The following is an 8,944-nucleotide window of genomic DNA, read 5'->3' as shown; positions in this document are numbered from 1 at the left end:
CCGGTAAGCGCACCTTGGGGTGCTACACACAGATGATTAGAAATGGGCTAGTCCAGGTGCGAGAGTTAGCCTAGAAGAGGCTAGATAGAAATGGGCCAAGCAGTGATTAAAAGAATGCAGTTTCCATGTAATTATTTCAGATAAAGCTAGCCGTGCAGGTGGCCGGGGTGCTGGGGATGCAGCCCCACCGCTCGTATTACTTCAACCTCCAAGTTCCTGGCTTGAGTTTCTACTTTGATTTCCCTGGATGGTCAACTATAAACTGTAAGCTGAAATAAACCTTTTCCTCCCCAAGTTGCTTTTGGTCATAGTGTTTTAGCACAGTAATAGAAAACCCTAACTAAGACATTGCTCTTACAGAGAAATTGGGTTTGGTTCCCAGTACCTGTATTAGGTGGCTCCCAAATGTCTATAACTAGAGTTCCAGGGTATCTGACACCTTCCTCTGGCTTCTGCAGGCACTGCACACATGTGTTACATACATAAAAATTTAAATTGATTATTTTTTTAAAAAGAACTGTATCTCTGAGCTATGTGGGAGTGTCATATATCAATCTGTTGATTTCATTGGTTAAGCAATAAAAAGAAACTGCTTGGCCCTCATAGGTTAAAACATAGGTGGGAGGAGTAAACAGAACAAAATGCTGGGAGGAAGAGGAAGTGAGCTCAGAAACCATTCAGCTCCTCTCAGAGACACCATCCTCTCCTCTCCTGGGCAGACACAAGCGATGAAGCTCCGACCCAGGATGGACGTAGGCTAGAATCTCCCTGGTAAGCCACCTCGTGGGCTACACTAGAAATGGGCTAGTCCAGGTGCAAGAGTTAGCCAAGAAGAGGCTAGATAGAAATGAGCCAAGCAGTGTTTAAAAGAATACAGTGTCCATGTAATTATGTCGGGGCATAAGCTAGCAAGTGGCTGGGGTGCTGGGTACGCAGCCCCACCGCTCCTATTACTACATCTGAGTGTGCTCAGTTAAATTTAAGATCTGGTTCGAGAAGGAAGCATGGCTTGGACATTTTATTGAATACCTAGCTGAAGACATGGAATACATGTTCAAATATGGTACACAAGAACACATTTAAACAGCATGCTTGTCTTGCATCATAAAGATGGTGAAGGAAACACACCTTTTGGGGATGTTGAGCTTTTCTAAACATAACACACTGGAATGATTCTGGTAATGAGCAGATTTCAGCATGAAGTTTTAAATGGTAAATAAAACAAAAAAGGATGCTTCAAAGGTGAATTAGTATGAGTCTGCCCCTTCAAGGCGACAGCCTCAATATTTGACATTCTCCCAGATGAGAGGTTTGTATATGCAATATTAGGGAAAACTGTGATGTGATTGGTATTCTGTTTTTTAATTCATGACTAAGGACCAGAGCAGTAACTGACCGACATGCGAAAAGTCACCAAACTAAATACATATCTCCTGGCATTGCAAAAAGACTAATTCCACTTACTGCTTTGCCAGGTGCTGGCGTCTACACCTGGCAGCATTATAGAGTTTCTCTGAGACTCTATCAGACACACACATTCTTTCTGAACATAGTCTTGACAAGGAAATTCACTGTTATCACCCAGTATTTGCTTTTTGGAGGCAAAGAGTGAAACCATTGGTTAACTCGCCACCAGAAAGCAAAAGTTGGTAGGCGAGATGGCAGAAAGAATATGCAGTTGTTTCTGCGTAGTGTATGTGATGGTTAATACTGAATGTTAACTTGACAGGATCAAGAATGATTTACTGGATATCAATATGAAACGTTCTAGGATCAACCAACAAATAAGCCACTTAGTATAGGGATTATCTAGATTAGGTTAATCTTTGGGCATGCTTGGGAGATATTATGTTAACTGTTTTCAATGACGTGGGAAGAGCCACCCTAAAAGTGGGTGGTGGTACCATTCTGTGGGCTGGTGTCTTAGACTGAATAAATAGGAGAAAACAAACTGAGCCACCATCACTCATCTCTCTGCTTTCTGACTGCATATGCAATGTGACCAGCTGCCTCCTTATGCTTCCTCACCATGATGGACTGTACCCTGAAACTGTGAGCCATGACAGACTCATTCTCCTTTATATTGTTTTCATCAAGGTATTTTATCACAGTGATACAAAAAAAAACTAAGATAGCCCACCATAGCATAACAGGTATGCACACAGACACACAATTAGGATCTACTTCTGTACACATAAACAACTTATATACTACTAAGAACCACATTGCTATTATAACATGAGAGTAAATATAAACAAGACATAAACTACTTATGTGGCTGTGTCTTGATAAAACTTTCTTTATAAACATAAATGACAGCCATGATGGCTGCAGCTTGCTGAATTCTGCCACACATTCTTTGTGAGAATCACATCAGAAGGCTGATGGTGACATTATTCTTCCTGGGGTCATAATCATCATCACCAGTGATGCCCTGTGCACTGCTATTCCACCGTCTCAGAAACTGAAAAGCAAATCTTCCCACACACATCTTACAAGTGAGGAAGGCAGTGCTTCTGAGGTTGACGCTTATGGCCATGCAGGTAGTATGCTGAAAACAGCTTGTGGACATGTACACATCATGCTAGGAGCAGCATGTGGCCCCTAGACCTCTAAGATCTCTCTGTCACTGAACTTTGAGAAGCTCAGACCATTATATCTTTGTATGGGATCATTTCACAATCCTGGTACTTCAAGAGATAACTAGCAAACATTTTCACTGCTGAGACACAAAGCTACAAGGATGGAAAAATAGAAAGGCATTTATTTATATTATAGTAAACTTTAAAAATTATTTCCCTGAATAGACCATTTTCTTCCTTTTTCTGTCGGTTATTACCATCTTTATTTTCTAGCTGTAAAAGTATATGCTTGCCATTTGTCTGCAGAACAGCACAACCTTCAATGCACAGCCATGCTTGCATGGAGTCATTAGGATAGTATCTGTATGATTAAACAGGCATGCTAAGCCACAACCATCCTTGGAGCATGCCCTTAGCCAGCAGTGCCAAGCATTACCTGACTCATAGTGCAAAGACCCAGACCAAAGGGAATTTTCAAAAGAGAAATTGTACCTTTCATAGCCAGCAACATTTGTGAAAGCTATTTTCAAGCAATTATGTGAAATAATTCCAGGAGAGCAATTTAATTCTTTCAGCCTGATGATTCAACAAAATGAAAAGCTTCAAAGAAAGAGAGAAAAATAAGGTAATTTTCCCTCTGATCACAACCCCAGCCTGTGTTCTCTCAGAGCTACACTGAAAAGTTTATTGGACACAGAGTGTCCTCTGGTTATTTATTTGTAAAATCTCCATTGTCAAATTAGCAAAGCTAGAGTTCATGGCTTCTGGGAGTCCTGTGGCCAGAAGTTCAATACTGAAAAATGGGACAGGGTTGACCTTGACTATGCTAAAGAGAAAATATCCACAGTCAATCACATTTAACTCAGACACAGCCACCCAGGTCTCAGACTCAGTAAGAGAAAGGAAGAGGAATTGCCTTTCTTGGGTGGGTGGATAGATGGATGAACAGATGGAAAAATAATAAATTACATTAGTTAAATGAATAGATAATAGATAGATAGATAGATAGATAGATAGATAGATAGATAGATAGATAGATAGATAGATGGATGAAAGTAAAGAGAGATGGATGCACACGTAATTTACACAGTATGTGATATATAACTAGATAATGAGATATATAATAGACATTTACATACTTATGCTTTACATAAACATGTGTACACATCAAATACATAGATATATGCATGTAAAAACTTCCTTGTCCTACTCTTAAATCAGAATTAAAATTGGGTTTAGGTGGAGAAATTGTTACTCATCTAATGGCTGCTATTTGCCATTCTGCAAATTTCTAGGCTTGATGAAACCCAATTTTAAGAGCCAAGAGCATTCAACCACTAGGAATTGCTACTTTGCCTAGATGACATCCAACAATTACTACTCAAAGAAGAAGATATAGCAGCCCACATTGCACTGATGAGTCTCCATGGCAACTGAGGTTCAGTGAATTTTGTAACTGGCTTGAGGGTTACAGAACTGTGGGGTTGCTGATCTTGGATTAAAGGCAAAATCCATGGTCAGTGCTGTCTGCTCCACTGTTATCATTCTGAACTTTCATTAGGAAGATCTCATAGAAGCTTCCAAGGGTAAGGTATAAACCACCTAGAGCTCCAAATTGACAGAGCTCCCCTTTGTTGGCATTGCTGCACAAAACTGTGACTCATCCAAACATTTGAGAGAAATGGAGCTGCAAGGCATAGAGATAAGAAACCGTAGTACTGAGCAAAGACAGTCCTCAAAATTACTCACCTAAGATTGCAGCACCTGCAGCATTCCTTTGTTGCTTGTAGTTGGGGAGGGTTGAGGCTTTGTGAGCTCTTCTCTGTCCAGTTTGGCATGTTCATTAGTGTCGTCTTTGTTCAGTTCACATGTGGGCAGACATGTTGGTGAGACTTTACGGGTGCAGCTTCTGATTATTACACGGAGACACAATTCCACAGCAAACTTCCTGGGCCATCATTCAATGGATCTATGAATAAGTTTCATGAAATGAACATAGAAAATAGAATTAAAATATGATTATTAGCCATCAGAATGTTGGAGAAATGGCTTATAAAATTTAGTTTGTGGTAATCAACTAAATGCAAGGCTCAGTCTTTGCATACATTTCTTTTTAAATATTTATTTTTATTTTTGATGTGTGTGAGTGTTTTGCCTACATTAGATGTATGTTTAATTGTACCATGTATGTGCTTGGTCCCCAGGAAGGTCAGAAGAAGGTGTTACAAATTGGGATAAAAAGAAGACTATAGAGGGTAATGAGTATGAATATAATCAAGATCTGTTATATGTATGAATGAAAATATAATAATGAAACCCATTATCTATTATGATTAATATAAACTATTAAAATATCTTATGTAGTTGCTTCAGTACTGAGCTTTCAAATGTCAGCTAGTGTTTGAGAAATTTGAGTTATAAGGGCTTACAATTTGGTATAACTACATTATTGCAAAATTTTCTATGTTCTATCAAGTATGCACTTAGTAACAAAAGAAATACATACAATGAGGCCAATGAGATGGCTGAGTTTATCAATGGGGCCAATGAGATGGCTGAGTTTATCAATGGGGCCAATTAGATGGCTGAGTTTATCAATGGGGCCAATGAGATGGCTGAGTTTATCAATGGGGCCCATATGGTAGAAATAAAGAACCAATTCCTATGTATCCTCTAACCTCCTTGCAAATGTTTTCACTTGTGCACCACCCCCAATACAAACATCCAAAGATTACTAAAAAAACAAATTTTAAGTGAAAATGTTACTCAACTATTCTAGTCACATAGATTTTACTTAGAAAAACCACAAAAGGAGTACACCTAAATTGCCTACTTTGATTTCATAACATGCAGAGAAATTCATAAATATTATTTTATGTCATTTGCTAGACAAAATTAATTTATAGTGAATTATATATAATTATATATAACCAATATATACTAGTTTCTTGAGCTTTATCATGTGCAAAAGGATCATGCATGAGACTGAGAGATAATTCAATCAGTAAAATGCTAGAAACAGACTTCTGGTCTCCACACACACATGCACACATGTGTACCTGCACACACAAACACACACACAGGCATAGATTCACATGTGGACACACAGAAAGAGAAATCAAATAAAGAACTTGTTGAATTGCAAGTTTCTGCCTTTACTTGAAGCGTCCTTCTGAACTTCTCTGCATAACCCAGATCCCTACAATGTAGATTACCACCCCAAATCCTTTTGAAAAGTGATCTGTGCTGTTGTATACATTCATGAAGGACTGCCTGACAATTCTCTGCCTTACCATGTAATAAAAGGGTCCGTAAAATGTAGTAATGGTTTCAGATATATGTGTTCTCTATGCATGACCTTTTCCAATCTTGTCACATTTATGCTACTTGGGCATCTGTATTCTCTTAACTGTGCTATATGTGCGCTCTAAATGCTGAACTCTCAAGCTGCCTGGAATCGCCCACTGCTTCCTAGTACATCCATCACTGGCATTTCACCAGCTACCCTGACAACCCTGGACAGGGTCCTGATTTGTGACTGATTCATCTGTGTTTTTTCTCTCCTCACAGAGGCAAGCCCACATCTACACAGTTCATGCACAGCTAGGTCACAGTCATGAAGTCCTTGGTTAACATGTGTACTTCTGGAAATAAAGAATGGATGAGGGTTCAGATGTATGATTCCCTGCTTTTATCCAATTCCAGAACATATCAACAGAGTATATTCCTGCTCAGCCTTGGCCATGAAAAACCAGTCTTAATATAGGTGAGCTTCATTTACATCTATCTCTTCTCGTTTCATTTGAAAGGGTATCTAAGCTAAGTATTGCACATTGTGCCTCATTCCCTCCCTACTCCTCCTCCCTCTCCTTCATCCTTCTTTTCTACCTCCTTATTCTGTCATTCTCCCTGCCCCTGCTTCCTCTTCTCTTCTCTCGTCCCATTCTCCCTGTTTGTTTTCTCTCCTCTTTCCTGTCCCCTCCTCCTCTTCTCCTATCTTCCTTTTTCATCCTCTTCTTCCTATTTTTTATCTTTCCCTCATTATGTCTCTCCCTCCTCTCCTCCTCGTAGTTCTCTTTCTCTGTCTCCTCCTTCTCTGCATTTCCTCCACTTTCCTCTACTCCTTTTCATCTTCCTTCTTCATCTCTCACCAACTTCCTCTGTTTCTTCTTCCTCTCCTATCCTCCCTCCCCATCTTCCTCCTCCTGTTCCTTTCTTGCCTTCTTTTTCTGTGTCACTTCTTCCTTTCTACTTCCTCTATTTTCCTCCTTTATTATCCTATTCCTTCATCCACTCTCCATCCCATCTTCTTTCCTCTCCTTTTCTCTCTTCCTCATCATCCCTTTCTCCTTTTCTCCTGTTCCTTTCCCATCTCTCCCACTCCTTCCTTGCGCTGCCATGAAGCTCTTCTTATGTTCCTGGCATTAAAGAAATTATTTAGACCCATAGATCAGTGTCTTGCTCAGCCATCATCAGAGAAGCTTCTTTTTGCTAATAAACTCACAACTGGACAATGTGCACAGAGTGAGAGACTTTGGAGTTTTCAGTCCTAAATGGGATGGATGTCTCCATCAAACTTCTTGTCTCAGGGCTCAGGGATATATATGTGAAAGAGGAAATAGAGAGACTGTAAAGGCCAAAAGTGGTGAACTCCCAGGAAACAGTGTCTTCCAGGCACAATATGGTTGATACACATATGAACTCAGACTCTGGCAGCATGCATAGGGCCTACATAAGTTTGGGCCAGACAGGTTTCCAGTGACAAGAGGGAGAAGTAGATATGGGTCCGTATCCCTAACCAGGAAGCTGCAATTTATACCTGCTAGCAAACAAAAAAAAATGGTTTCTCCAGTGGAGTCACATTGCAGGTATTAACCATACTTCAAAGTAGGCTCCCTGTCCAGCAGTAGTTAACCAACATGAAATGAACTTAATGTGGCCTTCTCATCTCATTTTGCTTTGTTTTCCCATCTCTTATCTTATTTAACTTTTGCTTGTATGTTTTGGCTTGTATTTTGCGCATTTTTGTGAGGATGGTCTGTTTCTTGGGATTCTGTGTTCATTTGTTTTTTTTTAAAGATGTAGAGAGAAAGAACATAAAGTTGTAGGGGTAGTAGGGAGGGGGAAGGATCTAGGAGAAACTGGAAAATGCAAAAACATAATCAAAATGTATCATATGAATTTTTTAATAAAAAGAAAAGAGTTAACATCCTGGAAACAGAGTTTTCTCAAATGCTGAATAGGAAACAGCATAGTGGATGACTAGACAAAGATTAACTGAGTAGAGATGGACCACACCTGTGCATGTCTAAAATCCAGTAAGCCCTTAGTAAATGTTTGCCGTCCTACTTTCGTCTCCTTCATAGTCTGCAACACAAACAGCTTTTATTTCCACCTGATAGAAGTCCCTGCCCCTCTCAGATGATAAGTGGGGAATAGCTTTTTCCATGAAAAAAAAGGAGAAGCTGGCTCCTGGAGGAAGGGGCTTAGCTTCTGTAAAGACATCTGATACTGGTACAGCCAGGGAAAGAATATTGCCAGCCTTGGAGGGCCTGTAAAAAGATTCTGGATGATGCTTCAATCAAAAGCCCACCAAAGCCCTATATTTCAGAGTCTTTTTAAGTGTCTTCCTACCACTCTTCCTTGCCTTCACACATAAATATCTCAGGCACATAATTATGCTCTAGCCTGGGCAGGTTCTCACCTAAGACCAATTTTGTTTCCCTTTGTTCCAGAACCAAAAAAGACCCAACATCTGCACAACAAACATTCTACTTTCTAATGCAGTCTCACAAACAAAAAAAAAATTAGGAGGGTCTAATTCCTGCCATGAGACTGGTCACCAGGGCCCAGACTGGAACAAGAGCAGGAAAGTACCACTGAGAGGGAATAGAACCCAAAATTCAAATGCCTGTTCTTAGGAGTTCAGCCTGGGTGTGAAGCTCATGGGTATCCTCACGTATGACTAAAATATGAGAAACGTGGGTGAACAGATGGCTGCTAACAGAAGTTTGTTTGTATGCAGCAAACAGGTGCTTATAGAGGAGGTAGAAAGAAAACAAAAAAATACTTTCCTGCATTTTGACTCTAATGAAGGAAAATTTAGTTTATAATCTAAGACAATAATTTATTTAAAGATGAGGGTTAGGTAGGTAAGTGATAGAAAGTAGGCAGATAAGTGATAGCAGACAGAAGCTTGGTATGGTGGCACATGCCTGTAATCCCAGGTGTAATCAAGAGGTGGAAGCAAAAGGACTGAGTTCAAAGTCATCCTTGGCTACTTTAAGACCAGTCTTGGGTACACAAAACCCTATCTCGAAGGAAGGAAGGAAGGAAGGAAGGAAGGAAGGAAGGAAGGAAGG

At 39.9% G+C, this 8,944-nt stretch overlaps 1 long non-coding RNA gene across 1 annotated transcript in view; it reads right to left on the bottom strand.

Moving 5' to 3' along the window:
- LOC113457450 overlaps positions 1-8,944 on the bottom strand; it is a 47,113-nt gene that overhangs the window by 14,180 nt on the left and 23,989 nt on the right. Inside the window, exon 2 of the long non-coding RNA XR_003378019.1 lies at positions 4,332-4,551. This is a non-coding gene — a long non-coding RNA (uncharacterized LOC113457450). The remainder of the gene's footprint in view (positions 1-4,331; positions 4,552-8,944) is intronic.

Source organism: Microtus ochrogaster, chromosome X (genome assembly GCF_000317375.1).
Source record: "Microtus ochrogaster isolate Prairie Vole_2 chromosome X, MicOch1.0, whole genome shotgun sequence".
Taxonomy (NCBI): Eukaryota; Metazoa; Chordata; class Mammalia; order Rodentia; family Cricetidae; genus Microtus; species Microtus ochrogaster.
Note: the sequence above shows the minus strand (reverse complement) of the source record. Positions and strands in the feature narration are given on the sequence as shown.